The sequence below is a fragment of the Aquarana catesbeiana genome, linkage group LG04 (genome assembly GCF_042186555.1).
Source record: "Aquarana catesbeiana isolate 2022-GZ linkage group LG04, ASM4218655v1, whole genome shotgun sequence".
Taxonomy (NCBI): domain Eukaryota; kingdom Metazoa; phylum Chordata; class Amphibia; order Anura; family Ranidae; genus Aquarana; species Aquarana catesbeiana.
The window spans coordinates 459,082,206-459,106,709 of NC_133327.1; the positions used below are offsets into that span (position 1 = coordinate 459,082,206).

The window sequence follows — 24,504 nt, forward strand, 5'->3', positions numbered from 1 at the left end:
CTGTACATGGCTTCCTGAAAACAAGAAGCTGCAGAAAAACCCACATGTCATGCTGTGCTTTAATGACTGAAAGAACGAAATTCCAATTAATAAAAGGAGGTGGCCTAGGGACAGTAAGGCTTGGGAGGTAAGAAGAAGATGATGGATGTCTTCATGCCAAGCAAGTTTTATTTGACTTGCTGCAGCTTCTAATGCACACCCTGAGAAACGTACAATGTGCGATGAGATCAAGGTAAGTTATTTTAGTACAGCTCAGAAGCCTCTATAGGATTTCTGGAGGGCAAAACAAGTTAACCACTTTATAGGATGACAGGGTATAACCTCAAAACAATATAATAAACCCACTTGCTTGAAGGACATATGCACAAACCTCAATATAATATGCAAGATAGAATGTAAGGCTGGATTTTAAAAGTTTTAACACATAACGAAACCCAAGAACAGGGACGTGGTCTGTTAATAGCAGCATGCTGCATTTGTAAGCCCAGCTAGCAGACAGATATAAATCACCTCTTTTCCCTGCAACTAGAGCAGGAAGATCTATAAATTCTAGAGAACCCTGACCATGCGACATACATTGTTATAATTTACAAAGCTAGTCTGGTTGCAAAAAAAAAAAAAGACACAAATCCATCTAGTTCAACCAACAAAAGGGAAAAAATATTAGGCAAGGCAAAAAAACCCCAGCAAAGCATGATCCAATTTGCTCCAGCAGGGAAAAAAAATCCTTCCTGATACCCCTGAGAGGCAATCGCATATTCCCTGGATCAACGTTACCTATAAATTGACACAATTAGGAAAGAACCCAGGTCATTTTTAAAGCAATATACTGATTTGGCCAGAACCAGCTCTTTAGGAAGTCCACATCTCTTACTATGACAAAACCTGTCTTTGGCAATTAAATCTCTTTTCCTCCAGACATGCCCTCTGATGACCTTAAAGTGAAGACCTCAACACCATGTTCACTATATGGACTACTTATTTATTTATACATGTTGATAAGGGATGAGCTTAATGTTCAGGTTGAACATCGGGTGTTCGCCTGTTCGCAGAACAGCGAACATTATGGGGCGTTCGCGGCAAAATTCAAGCGCCGCAGAACGCCCCATAATGCACTGCGAGATGGCAGTGCATTGCTGTATGATGATTGGCCAAAGCATGTACCTGACCTGCATGCTTTGGCCAATCATGGCTCAGGGGGACTAAGTCCACGCCCCATATTATATAAGGCAACTTACACGGCAGCCCTGTGTAGTGTTGTTGGCGTGGACAGAGAGATAGCCTGAGTTACATTAAGCAGGCAGGTTATTCAGTTAGTGGCAGTGCATTTGAGATATATATATATATATATATATATATATATATATATATATATATATATATATATATATATATATATATATACACACACATACATACACACACTGCATCCAGTGTAGCCTATATCTACAGTGCATTCTGTGGTGTACACAATACAGCGTAGTGTGGTGTTGCAAAACCAAATATACAGTATCTCCCAAAAGTGAGTACACCCCTCACATTTTTGTAAATATTTTATTATATCTTTTCATGTTACAACACTGAAGAAATTACACTTTGCTAAAATGTAAAGTAGTGAGTGTACAGCTTGTTTATCAGTGTACATTTGCTGTCCCCTCAAAAAAACTCAACACACAGCCATTAATGTCTAAACTGCTGGCAACAAAAGTGAGTACACCCCTGAGTGAAAATGTCCAAATTGGGCCCAATGTGTCAATATTTTGTGTGGCCACCATTATTTTCTAGCACTGCCTTAACCCTCTTGTGCATGGAGTTCACCAGAGCTTAACAGGTTGCCACTGGAGTCCTCTTCCACTCCTCCATGACGACATCACGGAGCTGGTGGAAGTTAGAGACCTTGGGCTCCTCCACCTTCCATTTGAGGTTGCCCCACAGATGCTCAATAGGATTTAGGTCTGGAGACATGCTTGGCCAGTCCATCACCTTTACCCTCAGCATCAGTAGCGAGGCAGTGGTCGTCTTGGAGGTGTATTTGGGGTCATTATCATTTTGGAATACCCTGTGGCCTAATATCTGAAGGGAGAGGATCGTGCTCTGCTTCAGTATATCACAGTACATGTTCGAATTCAGGATTCCCTCAATGAACTGTAGCTCCCCAGTACTGGAAGCACTCATGCAGCCCCTGACCATGACATTCCCACCACCATGCTTGACTGTAGGCAAGACACACTTGTCTTTGTACTCCTCACCTGCTTGCCGCCACATACACTTGGCACCATCTGAACTAAATAAGTTTATCTTTGTCTCATCAGACCACAGGACATGGTTCCAGTAATCCATGTCCTTAGTCTGCTTGTCTTCAGCAAACTGTTTGCGGGCTTTCTTGTGCATCATCTTTAGAAGAGTTTTCTTTCTGGTATGACAGCCATGCAGACCAAATTGATGCAGTGTGCGGCGTATGGTCTGAGCACTGACAGGCTGACCCCCCACCCCTTCAACCTCTGCAGCAATGCTGGCAGCACTCATGTGTCTATTTCCCAAAGACAACCTCTGGATATGACACTGAGCATGTGCACTGAACTTCGTTGGTCTACTATGGCGATGCCTGTTCTGAGTGGAACCTGTCCTGTTAAACCGCTGTATGGTCTTGGCCACCATGCTGCAGCTCAGTTTCAGGGTCTTGACAATCTTCTTATAGCCTAGGCCATCTTTATGTAGAGTAACAATTCTTTTTTTCAGATCCTTAGAGGTCTTTGCATGAGGTGCCATGTTGAACTTCCAGTGACCAGTATGAGAGAGTGAAAGCAATAACACCAAATTTAACACACCTGCTCTCTATTCACACCTGAGACCTTGTAACGAGTCACATGACACCGGGGAGGGAAAATGGCTAATGGGCCCAATTTGGACATTTTCACTTAGAGGTGTACTCACTTTTGTTGCCAGTGGATAAGACATTAATGGCTGTGTGTTGAGGTATTTTGAAGGGACAGCAAATTTACACTGTTATGCAAGCTATACACTCACTACTTTACATTGTAGCAAAGTGTAATTTCTTCAGTGTTGTCACATGAAAAGATATAATAAAATATTTACAAAAATGTGAGAGGTGTACTCACTTTTGTGAGATACTGTACATCATGTCCGGAAGGCCACCAAGGAGAGGCAGACGCTCAAAGGCCACTAAAAGAGGGCAAGCATCCTCTGTGTCTACAGTCAACAGTGCTGGTCGTGGACATGGTGCATCCTCTGCAGGTGGCCGTGGGGCACGCTTGTCCTTTTTTCTTCTGCTGGCCGTGTTATTGAGCCAGAACATGCAGAAGCGTTGGTGGAGTGGATAACAAAGCCGTCCTCATCCTCCTCATCCTCTGTCACCCAGGCTCAGAGTAGTTTGCCTTCCAACGCAGCTGCTAAAGCGGCCTATTCCTTGTCCACAGTCACTCCCCACCATCATGCATGGAGGAGTCCCCAGAATTATTCGATCACAGTGTCGGGTAAATGCTGCTGGATGATGCATAGTGATTTGAAGGCTCCTATGTTGGTTCCCAGGTTGAGGAAGGGAGTGACATGAGCCTAGAGAGAGGGGGTGCCCAAGAAGGACAAGAAACTGGTAGTCATGTTCCCCCAGCTGCAGCATACTGCCAAGTTTGCTCCAGTGACGAGGAGGGAGGGGATGATGAGGTCACTGACTGTACTTGGGTGCCTGAGATAAGGAGGATGAGGAGGAGGAGGCACAACTCCAACGAGGCAGGATGTCATCTAGGGGCCAGCTTAAGGGCAGCCACCCTATTGCATCACACCACAAAGCTCCGCAGGTGCAGGGTGCTACTGACTCCCTGCTGACTATTAAAAGTTCCTTGGTGTGGGCCTTTTGACACATGTGCAGCAGATCGCACCATTGCGGTTTGCAACCTATGTCTGAAGCAGATCAAGCGTGGCCAGAACAGCAGCCGCTTTGGCACCACACGCTTGACCAGACATATGATGATCTGCCATGCAGTGCGTTGGTAACAACACTTGAAAGACCCACATCAAAGAAAAAGGCGGACTTCTCCTTGCTCCTCATCTGGGATCTCCAACCCCACTATACAGTGCCTTGCAAAAGTATCCCCCCCCCCTTGGCTTTTTACCTATTTTGTTACATTACAGCTTTTAGTTCAATGTTTTTTTTAATCTGAATTATATGTGATGGGTCAGAACACAATAGTCTAAGTTGGTGAAGTAAAATTAGAAACATATATACAAAAAACTATTTTTCAGAAATAAAAAAAAATGATAATTGGCATGTGCGTACGTATTCACCCCCTTTGTTATGAAGCGCATAAAAAGCTTGGGTGCAACCAATTACCTTCAGAAGTAAAATAATTAGTAAAATGATGTCCACCTGTGTGCAATCTAAGTGTCACATGATCTGTCATTACATATACACACCTCTTTTTGAAAGGCCCCAGAGGCTGCAACACCTAAGCAAGAGGCACCACTAACCAAACACTGCCATGAAGACCAAGGAACTCTCCAAACAAGTAAGGGACAATCTTGTCGAAAAGTACAAGTCAGGGTAAGGTTATAAAAAAAATCCAAATCTTTGAGGATCCCTAGGAGCACCATCATATCTATCATAACCAAATGGAAAGAACATGGCACAAACAGCAAACCTGCCAAGAGACGGCCGCACACCAAAACTCACAGACCGGGCAAGGAGGGCATTAATCAGAGAGGCAGCACAGAGGCCTAAGGTAACCCTGGAGGAGCTGCAGAGTTCCACAGAAAAGACTGGAGTATCTGTACATAGGACGACAATAAGCCATACGCTCCATAGAGTTGGGCTTTATGGCAGAGTGGCCAAATGAAAGCCATTACTTTCAGCAAAAACAAAATGGCACATGCTGTGGGATGTTTTTCAGCAGTTGGGACTGGGAAACTGGTCAGAGTTGAGGGAAAGATGGATAGTGCTAAATACAGGGATAGTCAAAGCCCAGACCCCAATACAATAGAAAATCTGTGGTCAGACTTAAAGATTGCTGTTCACAAGTGCAAACCATCCAACTTGAAGGAGCTGGAGCAGTTTTGAAAGGAGGAATGAGCAAAAATCCCAGTGGTAAGATGTGGCAAGCTCATAGAGACTTATCCAAAGCGACTTGGAGCTGTGATAGTCACAAAAGTTGGCTCTACAAAGTATTGAATTTAGGGGGGTGAATAGTTAAGCACAATAAAAAAAAAAACACACCACACATCTTCAAAGTTGTGGACATGTTCTGTAAATTAAATGATGTAAATCCTCAAACAATCCATGTTAATTCCAGGTTGTGAGGCAACAAAACAAAAAATGCCAAGGGGGGTGAATACTTTTGCAAGGCACTGTACCTCCAGTCCTCTCAAAAACCTGCACTGAGAGGAATGAAGGTATGGCAATAGGTGTACTTGCAGCCAATCTGCTAGCAGTACACCACCATCTCATTTTAGCGGGCAAATTTCCCTACCCCAGTTGCTGAACCGTAAAAAAAAATTCGGTCCCAGCCATCCACATGCTCAGTGTCTAAATGCTAGCTTGGCCAAATTGCTAGCACTGCAACTGCTGCCTTTTCAGCTGGTAGACTCTGCCCCCTTTCGTGAATTTGTGGAATGTGCTGTACCTCAGTGGTAGGTTCCAAAACGCCATTTCTTTTCACGGAAGGCAATTCTGGCTCTCTACCGGCATGTGGAAGGCAATGTTTTGACCTCGTTGGACAGGGCGGTCAGCAGTAAGGTGCATAATACCGCTGACTCATGGTCCAGCAGGCATGGGCAGGGACATTACATTTCCTTCAGGGTGCATTGGGTAACTCTGCTGGCAGCTGGGAAGGATGCAGGACAGGGTTCAGTATTGTTGGAGCTTGTTCCGCCACCATGCCTCCAAAATGCTAGTGGTGATTCTGCCACAGCTCTTTCCTCCACCCCTTCTTCTTCCTCTTTGGCCTCTTCTGCAGGTTTGTCCTCTGAACCAGCAGTGCTCCGTAAGCGTTCAAGGGGCTATGCAAGCAGTCAGGCAAAAAGATGCCATGCGGTGTTTGAGTTGTTCTGCTTAGGGGACAGGAGCCACACTGGGGCAGAGATTCTATCAGCTCTGCAGGTGCAGGCTCAGAGGTGGTTGACACCACGCCAGCTTCAGCCAGTAATGGTTGTATGTGACAATGGCACCAACCTTCTCTCCGCCCTCCGACTTGACCCATGTTCCGTGTTTGGCACATGTCTTGAATTTGGTGGTACAGCGGTTTTTAAGCAGGTACCCAGGCTTTAGGATCTCCTGAGGCAGGCCAGAAAAGTCTGTGGTCATTTCCGATGGTCATACAATGCCAGTGCTCGGCTGGCTGACATTCAAAGGGAATGCAACCTGCCCACCAATCGCCTCATTTGTGACACACCCACCAGGTGGAACTCAACATTGGCAATGCTGCAGCGGCTGTACATGCAGCAGAGGACCATCAATGAGTACCCATGCAAGTATGGCACCAGGACAAGGAAGGTCAGGGGAGCTTGGCTTCTTTTCGCCACGCCAGTGGCTACTGATCAAGGAGGAGGCCACAAGGATGGTGAGCAGCGACAATGCATGCATCAGTGACACTGTCCTTCTAGACTTACTTACCTCTCAGGGTCCCCTTTATTCAGATAGCATTCCTGCGGGCCCGCAAAACACACAGGAAGGAGGAGGAGGATTGTGTAAGCATGGATATGGAAGATAACCCTCAGCAGCAGTCTTCAAGGGATGGTTTTCAGTCCCCAGAAACCCAAGAAGTTATATGTGGCTGGGAGGAGGTTGTTACAGATCATGTGATCCGTAGTGACCCAGAGGACTCAGAATCAAATGCCTCTGCAAACTTACGCTGCATGGCCTCCCTGATTCTGCAAAGCCTGCGAAAGGACCCTGGGATTCGTGGCATCAAGGAGAGGGTTCATTACTGACTGGCAACCCTTCTTGATCCACGTTACAAGGGTAAGGTTGCAGAACTCATCGTGCCTTCACAGAGTAAGCAGAGGATGAAACATTTCCAGTCCCTGAGAGGTTACAATTCCTGGTGCTGGACGTGTTGCTGAGGCTTCGTTCAGTAAGAGGAAGAGTGGTGGAGAAGGTGGTCGGCTGGCCGATGCCTTTAAACAATTTTTCAGTCCTCAGCGCCAAGGTCTGAATGGTTCAAGCAACCGTCGCCAGCATCTGCATTACATGGTGCAAGAATATCTAGGGGCAAGAGCAGACTTGGAGACCTTTCCAACAGAGCATCAACTGGGTTACTGGGTCTTGAGGATGGACCACTGGCCAGAACTTGCTCAATGTGCAATTGAGCTACTGGCTTGCCCTGCATCAAGTGTTCTTTCTGAACGCACATTCAGTGCTGCTGGAGGGTTTGTAACAGATCATAGAGTGTGCCTGTCCACAGACTCCGTTGATTGATTCATTTTTATGAATGTGAGCCTGTCTTGGATCAGCAGCTATCAAGCACCTGATGCTGATGTAACTGATTGAATTTTCTATGAATGTGGGATCCCTTGAAGACTGCTTATGCTGACTATCCTATTCCTCAATCTTGATGATGCTAGCTTCCAACAATATTTTTGGTTTAGGGCACCTCCACCACCACTACCACCCAAGGCCCAATATTTCTGCCCGTGTAATTACAATTTTTGATATAATATTTCAATTGCAGGACCCGTTCCTGCGCCCAACAAGACTATCTGTGAGGGGTTGTAGGAGGAGAAGGAGTGGTGGAAATCCCCCGCAGCTGTGGTTCTGCCCGTGTCCCTTCACAGAGCCTGTCAGTTTCGGCACCGCTGCCCTGTTTCCTGTGGCAGCAGCAGGTGATGGAATGTGCGGGGGGTGGGGATCGTCACCTGGCATCAGCATGCGCTGCACAAAAAAAACCCAGTGACGCCACAAGTAATCTGGACAATTAAATCATTCAGTGATGATCTCTGTAAGCACCCTGTGACCTTACCAACAATTTGTTGGAAATTTCTCGGGAAGAATTGATCAGCTGAGTGAGATTTAACTACCAAACCACTGCTGTTTTCATGTGCAGAAAGGTAGCTCTTGGGAGGGGGTTCTAAACAGTGCCTCCTTCTTCCCTTATAGGCCTATGCTTGCACATCTGTTGGAGGTCACATCTTGTCCAACTGCAATCTGATGTTTGTATGTAGCTTTCAATGGGCAGAACTGAGAGAATGCCACTGTGCAAAAATCCTCATTTACAGTAGTTTAGATGTTCCAGCTTTGGGAAACTAGTGAAGATACATCCACTTTATCTTCTTTAGTCATACAGACCATTTACATAACAGCAGCTGTTTGCTGAAATGGTAAAGCAAATCTTTTTTGTTTGACAAGTACCCACTTTTAATTATTTAATTAATTAATTTAATTTTTGCCTTGAAGAGAATGTCTGCTTAGGAAGCCCTCAGGCTCCTGGGAAAGGTTGCATGTCCCAGATGGTTGCAGGACAAGTCTCACAGCACTGTGGCTGTGGGACATCATGAGCTGATATCTATTTGTTTTTTAAAAGTCAGCCCGGGGCAGGAAGGTTTACCTAATCATGTGACAACTGCATAGCTCCCCAACTGTCCTTGATTTCGAGACTGTCCCTGATTAGGAACAAAGTCCCTCTGTCCCTCTTTCCTCCTTATTTGTCCTTCATTTTGGTCTGATCTATATAGTAGTATATAAAATGCACTATTTATCTTTAAAAAAGTGATTCACAGTACTAAACCTTTTATCCAATTTCTAAATTGCTGTATTTGTAAATTTGTAAGTTTCAAATGCCATTATAAAAGGAATAGCAGTGGTTAAAAAAAGCATTTGTGGGTTGAGCTAATAATTATTTTTGTATAATTATCTTTAAAGGGGGCATGGCAGGGGGTGTGTCCTAGCCCTACATACTTTTGCTAATTGGTGTCCCTCGTTCCCATCTCAAAAAATTGGGAGATATGCAACTGGCATTGGTTGTCACAGTGGTCACATGATCAGGAGCCGATCCTGTTGGTTACCAATTATTAGTACAGACCAGATCTCTTTGACAGCTCGGTCTCTGTGCTGGAAGTGCACAGAAAGCACACTCATCAAAGAAACCTATGCCGCCCATAAGCGCATATGTGCCGTGTGTGAGCATTAAAGGCCACCTCTTTACCGCCACACATATGCATACATGAGTGACAAGAGGTTAAGCAACAACCTAATAATATGTATCTATTTTTTATGGATCCAGAGAAAAGGGAGTCAGAGAGGTTTTAATTTTTTATTTTTTTTATTAGATTTAATTTTATTCAAACCTGTAGCCTAATACTACACATACTAATCTCTGCCTGCTATAACTATTTCTGCTTTGAGCTCCCCATTATGTGTTAAAATGTTTAAGTTAAAAGTTAAAACATTGAAACCGCTCTGGGAAATTCAGATATAAAAAATGCAAAACAACTAAAATTATGTTACAGTGCTTTCTGTGAGACATGCTTCTGTTCCAAAGCAAATATTTACTGTCAGTTTCCTCTGTTTATTTTCTAGGATGTGTGCTTATTTTACTTGCGTTTTTGCTTTAGTATACTTTAGTTCAGAACATGCACTGCTCTGTGCAGTAGCGTGAGGTGTTTTCTGGTTACAGTATTTTTTCTTAAAGTATAACTCAAGGCAAAATCTTTAGTTTGGATAGTGTAGAACAGCTTTCAGGTTTCTATTGCTGTCTGTACCCCAATTAGGGAGATTCACCCTTTCGATTTCAAGGTTGAAAGTGAAAAGAAATCCTAAAATTTGGGTTATCACCAGAACAGGAATAAAGGGGAAATCTTCCAATAGCCCACACTATTTCTGATGAGCCTGGTCATAGAAAGGGATTCCATCACTTTAGAGGGATTTCCTTTGACTTCCTGTTTTGGCTATTGGACAGGAAGTGAAGAGAAATCTCCCAAATGAGACACAGGTGGCAAAAAAACCCCACAAAACTGACAAGGGTTATAACCATCGTTTACTTTACTTTTTTACAAAAAAGTTTGCCTTTAGTTCTACTTTAAATGTACTAGGTTTTACATCACACTAAATTATAGGTATCTAGCACATTATGTTTTTGTGATCAAATCATCATTTTAAACCAAAGTTTATATTGTGGCATGAGATTGCTGGGAATCCTTGACAGGCTTAACCTTTTTTGTTGCAACCTGTTTGATCCAGACAATTGCCCATGTAGCACTGTAGCAATTTATATTTTATTAGGAAGAATTGGACATGCATTAGCTTGACATGTATACCTAAACGAAAAACTATTTTTGTTTTGGATAGTGGAGTGGGATTAGAACACCTGTCAGGTCTTTCTTGTGGTCTGTGCCCCCATTAGGGAGATTCACCCTCTCTATGTGTCCTGTTCATTATCACTGAAAGTGAAAGTAAAAGAAAATCCTACATTTTGGGTTGTCCTCAGAAAAGTAATAGAGGAGAAATCTCCCAATGGGGACACTAGTTCTGGTGACCTGGGGGTCCCCAAGAAATTCCCTTAATTTACAGGAATTTCCTCTCACTTCCTGTTTGGCTATGGGACAGGAAGTGAAGAAAAATCTCTGCAATGGGACACAGATGGTGAAAAAAAAAATTTGACAGGTGTTATAACCCTCCCTTACACTATGCAAAATGCAAAAAAAAAAAAAAATTTGCCTATACTTAAGTTTATAGGCCAGTGAAACCATGAACCTGGAAGGAAGACCAGGTGAAAATGAAAGCCCTCTCAGCAGGGACAGCGCGGGGTTTGTTTTCAGGTAAGTCTTTCATAATGTGTTAGTATGCGATGCATAATAGTACACATTATGGCAATATTTTGCAGGGAGAATTTGTCCTCTATTACTTTTCTGGGGACAACCCAAAATTTGGGATTTTCTTTTACTTTCAATGCTAATGGTAAACAAAACAAATGGAGAGGGAGTATCTCCCTAATCGGGACAGCAATAAAAATAGACAAGCGTTCTAATCCCTCTCCACTCTCCAAAACCAAAACAAAAGTTTTTCCCTTAGATATCCTTTAATAATGCTTGATGCTGCAAACAAGGAGAGGCAATTTTGACCACAAAAAACATTGAACACTGTTAAACGCACATAAACGTACTTAAGCACTAGGTGCGTTTAGCACTTCAGTGTTTATTTCAAAGGCCAGAATGAATTAAAATTTTGGCCAATAAAATAAATAAATGCCCAAACTCTATACTCTGTTAAACTCTGCTAAACAGTTTTGAAAATATGCAGCTTAGGTGAGTTTATGATGCTGATTTTCTCCTGTCAGGATAAACAGTGCTTACAAGAAACCAGTGTGCATGAGGCCTAATGCCATGTACACACGGGCAGACTTTTCGGCATCAAAGGTCCAACGGTCTTTCCGACTGACTTTTGACAGACTTTTGACGGACTTCCGACAGACTTTTCGAACGAACGGACTTGGCCACACACGATCACACCAAAGTCCGACGGATTCATACGTGATGACGTACAACCGGACTTAAATAAGCCAATAGCTGCCCTAGCGTCGGTTTTCGTCCGTCGGACTAGCATACAGATGAACGGATTTTTCGGCCGGACTCGAATCCTTTGGAAAGATCTGAAACATGTTTCAAATCTAAAGTTTGTCTGATTTTCGACCGAAAAGGTCCATTGGAAGTCCGATGAAGCCCACACACGGTCGGATTGTCAGACGGATTCGTTCCGGTGGACGAGTTTGGTCAAAAAGTCCGCCCGTGTGTACACGGTATAAGTGTTGTTTAAAGTAGAAGGAAAGAAGTTTTAGGCTCCATGCACACAACCATTTTTTTTTATAAGTTGGGTGAAAAATGTTGATAATAGCAATTTTGTGCAAGCTTGTAGTAGCGTTTTAGTAGCGTCAGCATTTTATTAGTGTTTTTACAGTACATGAAGTAAACAAAAAGTTAAAAAAAAAGCTGTTAGCGTTTTAGTAGCATTTAGAAGTGTTAAAGGAGCGTTCAGTGTTTTTTTTCTGCTGTAAAAATGCTCCAAAAAAAAAAAACCCTCTACAAAAACAATTTTTTTTCTGCTCCTAGACACTGAAGCTCAAAAAACGCTAATAACCTAAGGTAGTGTGCATGGACATAAGGTAACAATATTTAGCTTCTAGGAGCAGAAAAAAAATGCTAATGCTAAAAGATTTTTATATTGCACTGCAATATACCACTGCATCCAACAACACTGCTGTGTGTGAATGCCAGCATCCTAGCAACCCACAGGCCCTTAGAGGGAAGCTGTCACATTCATGACAATTTTCCAGTGCACAAGCCCGGCTCTTTACAACAGTGGCCCCACGTTTAAAACTGGTCTCCCTCTTAATGGGACCATGGGACCAGAATATTGTTATAGACTTTGGATATACTTCATTGAACATTCAGAGATTGCAGACATTTGGCAGGAGAGGGTAAGAAGCTGTAGACAAGCTACAGTAGATCACTGACATTGTAATCCTTTTACAAAGCAATGCTCTTATATTTGTGTTTCCAAATGCTCAGATCAGTTTAGATACATTTTAAAGATCAGAGATTAAAAAGAAAAGGATTAGACAGCAAAGAAGACATAAAAAGTGTGAAAAAATAAACCAAGTCTTTCGAATAGCAGAAGCAAGTTTAAATGTTTGCCCTTACTGCTTTGAATTTTGGCTCCGGCAGTGCTCATATTGAGGTACAGTGAAGCAGTTCTGCATGTCCAGGTTTTGTAGCACCATATGTCAGTTCTCATAGTGCCTGAAAGGAGCTACACTGAGCTTTGTTGTATACTGAAATGCACATTAATGCACTTTAGCAAGTTAGCAAGTTTCAGTGCCATTCATTTTGCATGGTACCCCAATGCCCATTACATCGCAGCTCCAATGCATGTGTTTCAGGGCATCATTACACATGGGAACACACTACCATGAATTGTGGTGTTCTGCATCCGAAAAATGCTGAATTTTTAATGTTTCAAATTAATTTGCAAATGTGATTCAATGCAGAAACTGTAGGTAGGTTGTGTATCTGTCACCTGTGCATGTGACAGTTAATCTTGTTTGGGAATCTATGAAGGGAAACGATTTGTGTATGTTTATAGATCAAAAGCTCAGCAAACTTCTAAATTGGGAAAAATACTGTCTATTGAAATGGACACAGATACAAGAGAGAGAATAGCTGTGTTGGCTATTTAAAAAGTAATGCTGAGCATATCATTCATAAATACCAGTCTTCAAAAAACTTGGAAATGGTACTAATATATTTTTTTAAAGAGCACTAAGAACCGAGTGTTGCTTGCCAAAAAATGTGTGTATCAGTATATAAATGGCAAATGAACAAATAAAATATGGGGTTGTCATAGGTAAAATAAAAACAGTTATACACTATGAGCTAGATTACCAGAGCAATGCTCAGGGTGTTGCCGTGAATAAACCAACATTTTCAATAGAAACAAAATGTTATTAAAGGTAATGAGGGTTGGGTTGGGGGGGGATCTGAGAAATGGTCCACCTCAAAGAGGATATTGCTCTAAACCTGTATGTAAATAAGAGAATCAGAACCTTCGCTAAGGCCCCTTTCACACTGGAGCGGTTTTCAGGCGGTATTGCCGCGGTGAAAAAAGTCCTGCAAACCGCTTTTTTGGAGCGGGGAAGGAGCGGTGTATTCACCGCTCCTTCACCGCTCCTGCCCATTGAAATCAATGGGACAGCGCGGCTATACCGTGGCAATACCGCGGCTATAGCCGCGCTGTACGAGGGATTTTAACCCTTTTTCGGCCGCCAGCGGGGGTTAAAACCGCACCGCTAGCGGCCGAATACCACAGCAAGAACGACGGTACAGCAGCGCTAAAAATAGCGCTGTTGTACCGCCGACGCCCCCACCGCCCCAGTGTGAAAGGGGCCTAAGGCTCGATTCACACCTATGCATGTTGCTTTTGAGCGTTTTTGGAGTTTTTTTTTTCATGCTTGCCACGTTTTTGAGCAGCGTTTTTGCGGCGTTTTTGCCGCGATTTGCGTTTTTTTTTTTTTTTACAGTTTTTTTTTACAGTCTTAAAAAAAATTTTAAAAAAACGGCAAAAAAGCATCAAAAACGCACCAAAAACGCATCAAAAACGCTGCAAAAACGGTGCACTTGCGTTTTTGATGCTTGTCCATTGAATTCTATTACATGCAAAACGCTGCATTTTGCATGAAAAAAAGTCCCTGACCCTTTCCAAAAATGCAGAGAAACAAAAAGGCATTGATGTGAACATGTTCCATAGGAACCCATGTTAAAAAATTCCCGTGCATTTCTGCAAAATGCAAGATGCATCAAAAAACGCGCTAGTGTGAATGGAGCCTAAGTGAGAAAGTGGGTTTGATAAAAAAGTTGGAATTGCCTTCACCCAGCTCTGTGAACAGAAGGCATTCCCTTCCCAGGAAATTAATCAGTAATCTAATCAAAGTAATTAGAAGCAGAGGAACTACTGTAACCAAAATAACATTAACATAAGTACTGTGTATAGATGCACACCAGTATGGAAATACAAGCTTTATATAAGAAGAGATTAATAATAGTAAATACATGCAATAGGAGTCCCAGTGAAATTGTATACTTACCCAAGTATATATAGTTATTAACAGAGATATCCCCAGATGAATTTTGCAGCAAAATCCAGTTGCAGGGGCCCCTGAGGATGATAAGGTGTCTGTCTTTGTGTTGGAGACCTGAAGACAAGATTGGCGGTCATGGGGAGATCATCCAACTGTTTTCCAAGCAGCCTGGAATGCAGCGGTGGCTGGCGAAATTTTAGGATGGGGGGTGCCAGACCCTGTCCTTCCTTGTTGACCCTTCCCACTTCTCATAAGCCCCACCCCTTATAGCATCCACCCACTCTGTCCCCTGTATTCCACTTGCTTCCGAACCATAGTGTCAGGAGTACACAGCTCAGCATCACAGGACAGAGTATACAGCTCAGCCTCACAGATCAGGGTATATAGGTCTGCATTAAAGATATGGTATATAGGTCAGCATCACAGATCAGGGTATATAGATCAGCCTCACAGGACAGAGTATATAGATCAGCCTCACAGGACAGGGTATATAGAGCAGCATCCCAGATAGGACTGAGAGCACTGCATAGTGCTAAGTCCTTCTGAACCCTATGCAGATCTCCAAACCTCTGGGCTAAGCTATAGTCACAAAAGTCACTAGAGCAGGTAAAAATAATAAGACAAGCAGGAGACAGGCATTTCCATTTCTTTGCTGCTCGCAGACTGACAGCACCATACCACCTCCCCCCGGGCATGCACACTGACAGCACTATCCCCCCGGGTAGCGCGGGGCATGCACACCGGCAGTACTACCCCCCCCGGGCGACGCACACCGGCAGTACTACCCCCCGTGCAGCGCAGGGCATGCATACCGGCAGTACTACCCCTCCTAGCGGGTGGAGGTCCAGCACTTACCGGGCTGTTGGGTCCTCTCCTCCTGTGTCTCAGTGTGGGCAGAAGTGGAGGAGTCCAATCCTCCAGCTTCTTCCCCGTGTGTCTCTTCCACCAAATCGCCGGGTATCCAATAGGATGCCTGGCACTTTGGCCAATCGGGAAACAGGTCTCACTGACCTGCCTCCTGATTGGCGGTGAGACACTGGTGTAAAAATAGCGAAAATTAATTCACTATGGTCACACAACAGGGTGGGATCAGGGTGCACTCACTGCTCCGAGCCCACCCTTTATTGAAGCCTATTAGAGCTTCAGGCTCTAATCAGGTGCTTAAAAAAAAACCCCACCCCTCCCAAGCTGCCATAGGAGTCCATGCGTCCGGCGTCTTAAAAGGGGCCAGGCGCATGGATAGGGAGGCGGTGGCAGGGATTGGGGGGGCGGTGCCCATAATGCACAGGCCGCCCCTGCTGGCAGGAACTGTGGTGTGGCACTGTAACTTAAATCCAGCCAATCTACTCTGCACTATAGTCCCTCCCTAATAGTTTCTTATCTGACATGCAACTGAATCTCTAAGCTAATGATCCCAAAGTGGCCACTGGAAGCCTAACCTGGCAGGAGCCTATGCTGTTTGAGCCGAAAGCTAAAACTAAGCTATAGAATCCCAGACCAGAAAGGACAGGGTTAACTAGAGCAATATGAGCTGCATATAAACTACATTTCAAAAAACAGCTCCACCTACCAATATACTAGATGGTGACCACTACATAAACAGTAGCACAAACCTAGCTATCCAGTACTGCGAATGTGAAGTCATAACAACGACAGAGCAGAGATACTATGTCTGTCACAAGGGTTTATACACGTACTCAGCAGCTGTAGTTAAACTATTAGAACATAGGAATACTTGCATAATGTTCCTTTCTGGCTTGGGGTTCAGCAGCATGGACAGGACACCTGGCTGAGACTCCACTTCCTCCTTCCAGGTTTCAAAGTCAACAACCCATAAAGAATGGAAAATGTTATACTTACCTGATGGTAATTTTCCTTTCCTGATGCATAAGCATGACAGCATACACGTATGGGTTAGGCTCTGCCCCTCTCCCAATCAGGACTGATTATACTATATTTAAATAAGTCGCCTCCCCCTAGGCAGCATTCTTGTAACTATACTCAAATGCGAGGCCCACAAGTGAGGGACCTGTATGCTGTCATGCTTATGCATCATGAAAGGAAAACTACAGTCAGGTAAGTATAAAATCTTTCAGTTTTCCTGACATAAGCATGACAGCATACACGTATGGGATGTAACACGCCCATAAAACCATTAGGGAGGGCCATGCGGAAGAAGTGTATTAACCAACATATCAGATTTAGAACCAAAGTCAATTCCCCTGCTTCCAATGCTGATTGATAAACTTTGCGATAGGCAAAAAAAATGGTTTGTAGTATATGAACCTGGTTGGTATCCTGTCAAATTCTAGACCTCTGAATTTTGCCCAGTCACTGAATCTCAAGAAGTGAGGACCTGACCAAGACTTGACTACCGCTCAATCCCTTATCTTGGCTTACTTGCAGATATCTTAATCTTTATAGCTAGGAGCAGAGCATTCCATCCTTAAATTCTGCAAGATTTCCCATGTTCTGGGAAGTGGGAATTCCACTTCTGGGAAGCTCCTCTTGCAGGAATAACTTCCATTCCTGACCATTGAGTTTACTGCCAAGTTGAGATTCATTGAACCGCTTGTTGGTCTAGGGACTCACTCCTGACATCCAAGGCTTCGTATTTAACTGTGTCTGACAGGAAGTTCTAGGAAGCCAGAACACAGAGCTATGAGAGGTTTTACTGTTGGAAAACCCAAATTGGAGATACCCCTGGCATGAGTTGAATAAGCTTGTATTCCTTCTTGTCATGACGATAGGATATTACCTATTGCCGTCTGTTTGGAGCATAACTGAGGCCTCCTGGGCTGTGTTGCTCAAACAACTTCCCCACTTGGGAATCACTGTACCCCTGATGTTAGACACTTTGTCCTCCACTGGTCTATGTCATTGACCTTGAGCTAGGTGGTCACTGAGGTGAATACCAAGAAAGTGAATAGACTTTGATGATTGGAAGCTGATGAAAGCTGACAAGATTAACTATCCTTAGCCACCCTCAATGGGACTTGTCTCACATGTGGGGTAATCTTCCCTGGAATAGGAAGCAAATCTTCCATTACCTTAGAAGGCCAGAATATGAAGTTGTCAATCTTCCAGTGCGTCCAACCGACTGCATGGATTACTGCAGACTATTTCTTGACCATTTGAGACCATGGGATACAAACAGATGGGATAGAGCTAGGACTTGCCTCCACATAAGAACCTAATACTGTCACCCTCCATGAGGGCAACGCTACAGTATTTTCTCCTGAATGTCTAAAATGTCATTTACAGTGGGGACGGAAAGTATTCAGATCCCCTTTAATTTTTCACTCTCCGCTTTAAGGTCTGCTTTTTGGGTGCAATGTGTTTAATCATTGCTATGCATTAACCTATTATGTCTAAATGCCAGTGTGAAAAAAGTCAGTGGCCATCTTGCAGAAGCAAGGGCTGCAGGTTCCTTATGTGGACAACAGCTGTGGGTTGCTCAACATCCTTCAGGTCCTGGCAAACCCTGATTCAGACTCAGATCAAATTTAGACAGATTGTCAACTGGGGAAGGCCAACTAATCTCATTATACAGTGGGGACGGAAAGTATTCAGACCCCCTTAAATTTTTCACTCCTTGTTATATTGCAGCCATTTGCTAAAATCATTTAAGTTCATTTTTTTTCCTCATTAATGTACACACAGCACCCAATATTGACAGAAAAACACAGAATTGTTAACATTTTTGCAGATTTATTAAAAAAGAAAAACTGAAATATCATATGGTCCTAAGTATTCAGACCCTTTGCTCAGTATTTAGTAGAAGCACCCTTTTGATCTAATACAGCCATGAGTCTTTTTGGGAAAGATGCAACGAGTTTTTCACACCTGAATTTGGGGATCCTCTGCCATTCCTCCTTGCAGATCCTCTCCAGTTCTGTCAGGTTGGATGGTAAACGTTGGTGGACAGCCATTTTTAGGTCTCTTCAGAGATGCTCAATTGGGTTTAAGTCAGGGCTCTGGCTGGGCCATTCAAGAACAGTCATGGAGTTGTTATGAAGCCACTCCTTCGTTATTTTAGCTGTGTGCTTAGGGTCATTGTCTTGTTGGAAGGTAAACCTTCAGCCCAGTCTGAGGTCCTGAGCACTCTGGAGAAGGTTTTTGTCCAGGATATCCCTGTATTTGGCCACATTCATCTTTCCCTCAATTGCAACCAGTCGTTCTGTCCCTGCAGCAGAAAAACACCCCCACAGCATGATGCTGCCACCACCATGCTTCACTGTTGGACTGTATTGGACAGGTGATGAGCAGTGCCTGGTTTTCTCCACACATACCGCTTAGAAATAAGGCCAAAAAGTTCTATCTTTGTCTCATCAGACCAGAGAATCTTATTTCTCACCATCTTGGAGTCCTTCAGGTGTTTTTTAGCAAACACCATGCGGGCTTTCATGTGTCTTGCACTGAGGAGAGGCTTCCGTCGGGCCACTCTGCCATAATACCCCTACTGGTGGAGGGCTGCAGTGATGGTTGACTTTCTACAACTTTCTCCCATCTCCCGACTGCATCTCTGGAGCTCAGCCACAGTGATCTTTGGGTTCTTCTTTACCTCTCACCAAGGCTCTTCTCCCCCGATAGCTCAGTTTGGCCGGACGGCCAGTTCTAGGAAGGGTTCTGGTCATCTCAAACGTCTTCCATTTAAGGAATATGGTGTCCACTGTGCTCTTAGGAACCTTAAGTGTAGCAGAAATTTTTTGTAACCTTGGCCAGATCTGTGCCTTGCCACAATTCTGTCTCTGAGCTCTTCAGGCAGTTCCTTTGACCTGATGATTCTCATTTGCTCTGACATGCACTGTGAGCTGTTAGGTCCTAAAAAGACAGGTGTGTGGCTTTCCTAATCAAGTCCAATCAGTATAATCAAACACAGCTGGACTCAAATGAAGGTGTAGAACCATCTCAAGGATGATCAGAAGAAATGGACGGCACCTGAGTTAAATATATGAGTGTCACAGCAAAGGGTCTGAATATTTAGGACCATGTGATATTTCAGTTTTTCTTTTTTCATAAATCTGCAAAAATGTCAACAATTCTGTGTTTTTCTGTCAATATGGGGTGCTGTGTGTACATTAATGAGGAAAAAAATGAACTTAAACGATTTTAGCAAATGGCTGCAATATAACAAGGAGTGAAAAATTTAAGGGGGTCTGAATACTTTCCGTCCCCACTGTATAATGAGATTAGTTGGCCTTCCCCAGTTGACAATCTGTCTAAATTTGATCTGAGTCTGAATCAGGGTTTGCCAGGACCTGAAGGATGTTGAGCAACCCACAGCTGTTGTCCACATAAGGAACCTGCAGCCCTTGCTTCTGCAAGATGGCCACTGACTTTTTTCACACTGGCATTTAGACATAATAGGTTAATGCATAGCAATGATTAAACACATTGCACCCAAAAAGCAGACCTTAAAGCGGAGTTCCACACAAAAATGGAACTTCCGCTTTTCGGAACCCCCCCCCCCGGTGTCACATTTGGCACCTTTCAGGGGGGAGGGGGGTGCAGATACCTGTCTAAGACAGGTATTTGCACCCACTTCCGGCATAGACTCCCATGGGAGTCTATGCCTCTTCCCGTCCCGACCTCGCTGTCTGCTGGGAACACACAGCTCCCAGGAGAGAGCGGGGACCACTAGGGACGCGCAGCGCGACTCGCGCATGCGCAGTAGGGAACCGGGAAGTGAAGCCGCAATGCTTCACTTCCTGATTTCCTCACCTAGGATGGCGGCGGCAGCTGCCGAGAACCAAGCGGGTTCTAGGCGTCCCCTGCCGACATCGCTGGACCCTGGGACAGGTGAGTGGGCATGTATTAAATGTCAGCAGCTGCAGTATTTGTAGCTGCTGGCTTTTAATATTTTTTTTTTTTGGCGGTGTGGGTGAACCCCCGCTTTAAACGCATAGCAGCAACACAATGTATAGCAGTGGCATCCATACTGAAGCATCACTCTGTCATAAGCAGCGCAATGAAGGGTTAACATAACTCCCAACTGTCCCTGATTTCGAGGGACTGTCCCTGATTTGGAGCAATGTCCCTCTGTCCCTCTTTCCTCCTCATTTGTCCCTCATTGTGGTCTTATCTATATATATTTGTATATAAAATGCACTTTTTATCTTTCAAAAAGTGTTTCCCAGTGCTAAACCTATCATCCAAAATCTAAATGATTGCATTTGTAAATTTCAAAAGCCAATATAAAGGAATAGTAGTGGTAAAAAAAAACCTTGCGGGTTTAACTAATCTTTTTTTTAGGTTACTTCTCCTTTAAGGGGGCGTGGCAGTGGGGCGTGTCCTAGGCCTACATGCTTTTGCTAGTAGGTGTGCCTCATTCCCATCTCAAAAGTTAGGAGGTATGGGTTAATATACCTGGCAGGATCACCTACGCTAACAATTGCACTGTAAAGGTTAAAAGCAGCAAATCCAAGCATTAGAGCATTGACACAGTGATCTAAAATCTGTAAAGCTAGGCATTGCTGAGTTAATAGGAAAGACTCAACTTTGCAGCAAACACCTGTATATCAGTTCATGCATTAGTAGTCCTACAGACAGACAAACAAAACCTGTGAAGCAAATGAAACAGACAGAACTATACACAACAGTTTTTAACCTACTTTGGCAGCTTGTATATTAACAGCATAATGATTCAGATAAACCATGACAGCCCATGGAAAGCTTACCTGCTCTGTGCAGCACCCCTCCCTGACTGGCTCTAAGGGGGGATGGGAGAGGCCCCATTCCTGAATAGGTGGCCACTAATCTATTCCCAAGCAGCCGCTATTACAGCAGGCCAGCAGTTACCCCAACATCATCTTGCTGCTCCCTGCCGACTGAAAGCCCGCACAGTCCAGCCACAGGAAGCAGACAAGAAGCCATCTTGGAAGGGGGCAGCTCTGACAAAAAATTCCAGCATCTTTGAAAGGGAAACCAACATACCCAAAGCCAGACTAACAAAATGTGTGTGTGGGGCCACAACTCAGAGAGGAGAGACTGGATCAGTCCCAACCAACCACAAGGCAGAACTGTTTTACCTGCATCCAGAGACCAGTATTCCTGCCCCCCAATATCCGGACCTTGGGGGGGTCTCCCTCGTATGGAAGTTTTACAACAGAACGGAGGGGCTTCGTCACAGGAAAAAGGCTGAACCTGTACGGCTGGTCAGATGAATCCGGCAAGGTGAGGGCATCTTTGATTCACAGATATAACCAGTTGAGGAACAAAAAGAGAATGCCACCTAGGGGGAGGCGACTTATTTAAATATAGTATAACCAGTTCTGATTGGGCGAGATGTGGAGCCTAACCCATACATGTATGCTGTTATGCTTGTGTCAGGAAAATGTATTTACCGGCATTTAAAAATCCAGACAGTAAAGGGCAGCACATTTCTACATGATTAAAGTTCATTAGAAATAGTTACGTGGTTATTCTGGTTGAAAAAAGTACATCCAGTTCAACCAACAAATAGCAGAAATATAGATTCAAAAACTGCAAAAATAAAATAAATGATTAAAAACAACACAACAACAAACTGAATCAAAAAGAGACAAGGCCCACATAGCCACCTTAACTGCCTCCTTTTAAAATTAGGTAGTTTGAATTAATACAAGTAAAAATAAAACACTAGTCATGTAAACTTCCATAGTGGATTATTAAATCTCTTCATTAATTACACCGCTGAGCAGTTGAAAGTGAGAATTCACTTATAGCAATGCCTAGGGGTAAGTATATATCTCTTTAAGGTGATAACAATCCAATCACTAAATAAAAAAGCTTGTATAATTGTCTCACACTCTTATATACAGCTGGTTAGTCAATAACACATTGCAGAGCACGTGAAAAGTAAAGATGGATGTGACACAATCAAGCAAAGCTCAGCAAAGAGAATTAGTCAGAATATTATCCATGAATCCTTAGAAGCAAAGCGTATGTAGGTAATGCTTGTACTTTGTATAATAAGATCACATTATGGGGCATGTGCAAAGCACAAGTAGTAAGGCGAAAGATTTTCTCTGTAGGTGTAGTATCTGAATTCTCAGTAAATCTTTGTAAGAAAGGCACATGCATATTGAGCTGATTATACATATGCTGAAATGCTTTGATTCTAATGAAGTCAACATGGCACCCCTCCACAGCTCATGGTGGAACCTAATGATCATCTACAGAAAAACCGTTACAGTAATGCCTGGATCACGGTCTGTAGATGAAGGTGCCAGTAACACTGATGGTAACAGGTATTTAAATCCCAAATATAGTATATCTGCCACTGATGGAAATGTATAAGGCATTCAGTGGTAAAGTGCTCAGACAGAAGAACAGATTTGCAAGTTCACCCATTTAAATGCCAATGGTAGTGCTAGAGATGTCAACTGTTCAAATGTGCAGTATATTCAATTATACTTGGTTGAACTAGATCAGGGGTAGGCAACCTTTTGAGCACAGTGTGCCGAAAAATATTTTCTAAGAAATTGAGAGTGCTGATTTTATAACAAAAAAAAAAAAAGTCAACTTCACACTCTTAATCACGAAAAGCATTTTTTATAAAATAAATGCTTTTTAATTATTTGAGTAGTAGTAAGTAATTAACATCCTACACTCTCACGCCTCAGATGAGCCCCAATTCATGCACCTTCACACCTCAGATCACTGTCCCCCCTGCATATCTGTCCCACCACTGTACCCCCTGCTCATCTGCCCCACCACTGTAACCCCCTGCACATCTGCCCCACCACTGTAACCCCCTGTTCATCTGCCCCACCACTGTACCACCCTGCTCTTCTGTCCCACCACTGTAACCCCCTGCTCATCTGCCCCACCAATGTTCCCTCTTTCTCATCTGCCCCACCACTGTACCTCCCTGCTCATCTGCTCCACCGCCGTACCCCCATGCTCTTCCATCTCACCACGGAGCCATCTTTTCAACTGTCCTAACACTGAACTTATCTGCTCATCTGCCCCACCACTGTAACCCACTTTCTCATCTGTCCCACCACTGTACCTCCTGCACATCTGTCCAACCTCTGTTCCCCCAATCATCTGTCCTACCATTGTACCTCCTTTCTCCTCTTCCCCGCCACTGTACCCTCCTGTACATCTGCCCCACCTCTGTATCCTCCGCTCTTCTGCTCAACCACTGTAACCCCCTGCTCATCTGTCCCACCAATGCACCTCCTTTCACATCTGCCCCACCGCTGTACCCCCCTGCATTTCTGTCCAACCGCTGAACTCCCTTCTCATCTGCCCCAACAGTGAACCCCCCTGCTCATCTCTCCCATCACTGTAACTAGAGGTCGATCGATATGGGTTTTTCTCTGACGATGCCGATATTTAGAAATTGCGGTGGCCGATGGCCGATATATGATGCCGATATTTTTGGGCCGATATATTTGGCCGATTTTTTTTTTTCTCCCTTCATCTCATAAAAGCTAACAGTTAGACCCCTTTCACACTGGGACGTTTATCAGGCGCTTTTGGGCTAAAAATAGCACCTGTAAAGTACCTGCAAAATGGCTCCCCTGCAGTCACTCGGGCCCACCTCTGTACCCCCCTGCTCTTCTGTCCAACCGCTGAACTCCCTTCTCATCTGCCCCAACAGTGAACCCCCCTGCTCATCTCTCCCATCACTGTAACTACTGGCCGATGCCGATATTTAGAAATCGCGGTGGCCGATATATGATTTTTTTGGGCCGATATATTTGGCCGATTTTTTTTTTTTTTTTCTTTTTTCCCTTCATCTCATAAAAGCTAACAGTTAGACCCCTTTCACACTGCAGCGTTTTTCAGGCGCTTTTGGGCTAAAAATAGCACCTGTAAAGTGCCTGCAAAACGGCTCCCCTGCAGTCACTCGGGCTTTCACACTGAGGCGATGCGCTGGCAGGATGTTACAAAGAAGTCCTGCAAGCGGCATCTTTGGAGCGGTGTATACCACTGCTCC

The 24,504-nt window shown here is 43.9% G+C and overlaps 1 protein-coding gene across 1 annotated transcript in view; it reads right to left on the minus strand.

Annotated features, from left to right (window-relative positions):
• Positions 1-24,504, minus strand: part of PGBD5 (piggyBac transposable element derived 5) — a 313,503-nt gene that overhangs the window by 182,857 nt on the left and 106,142 nt on the right. The window lies entirely within an intron of this gene.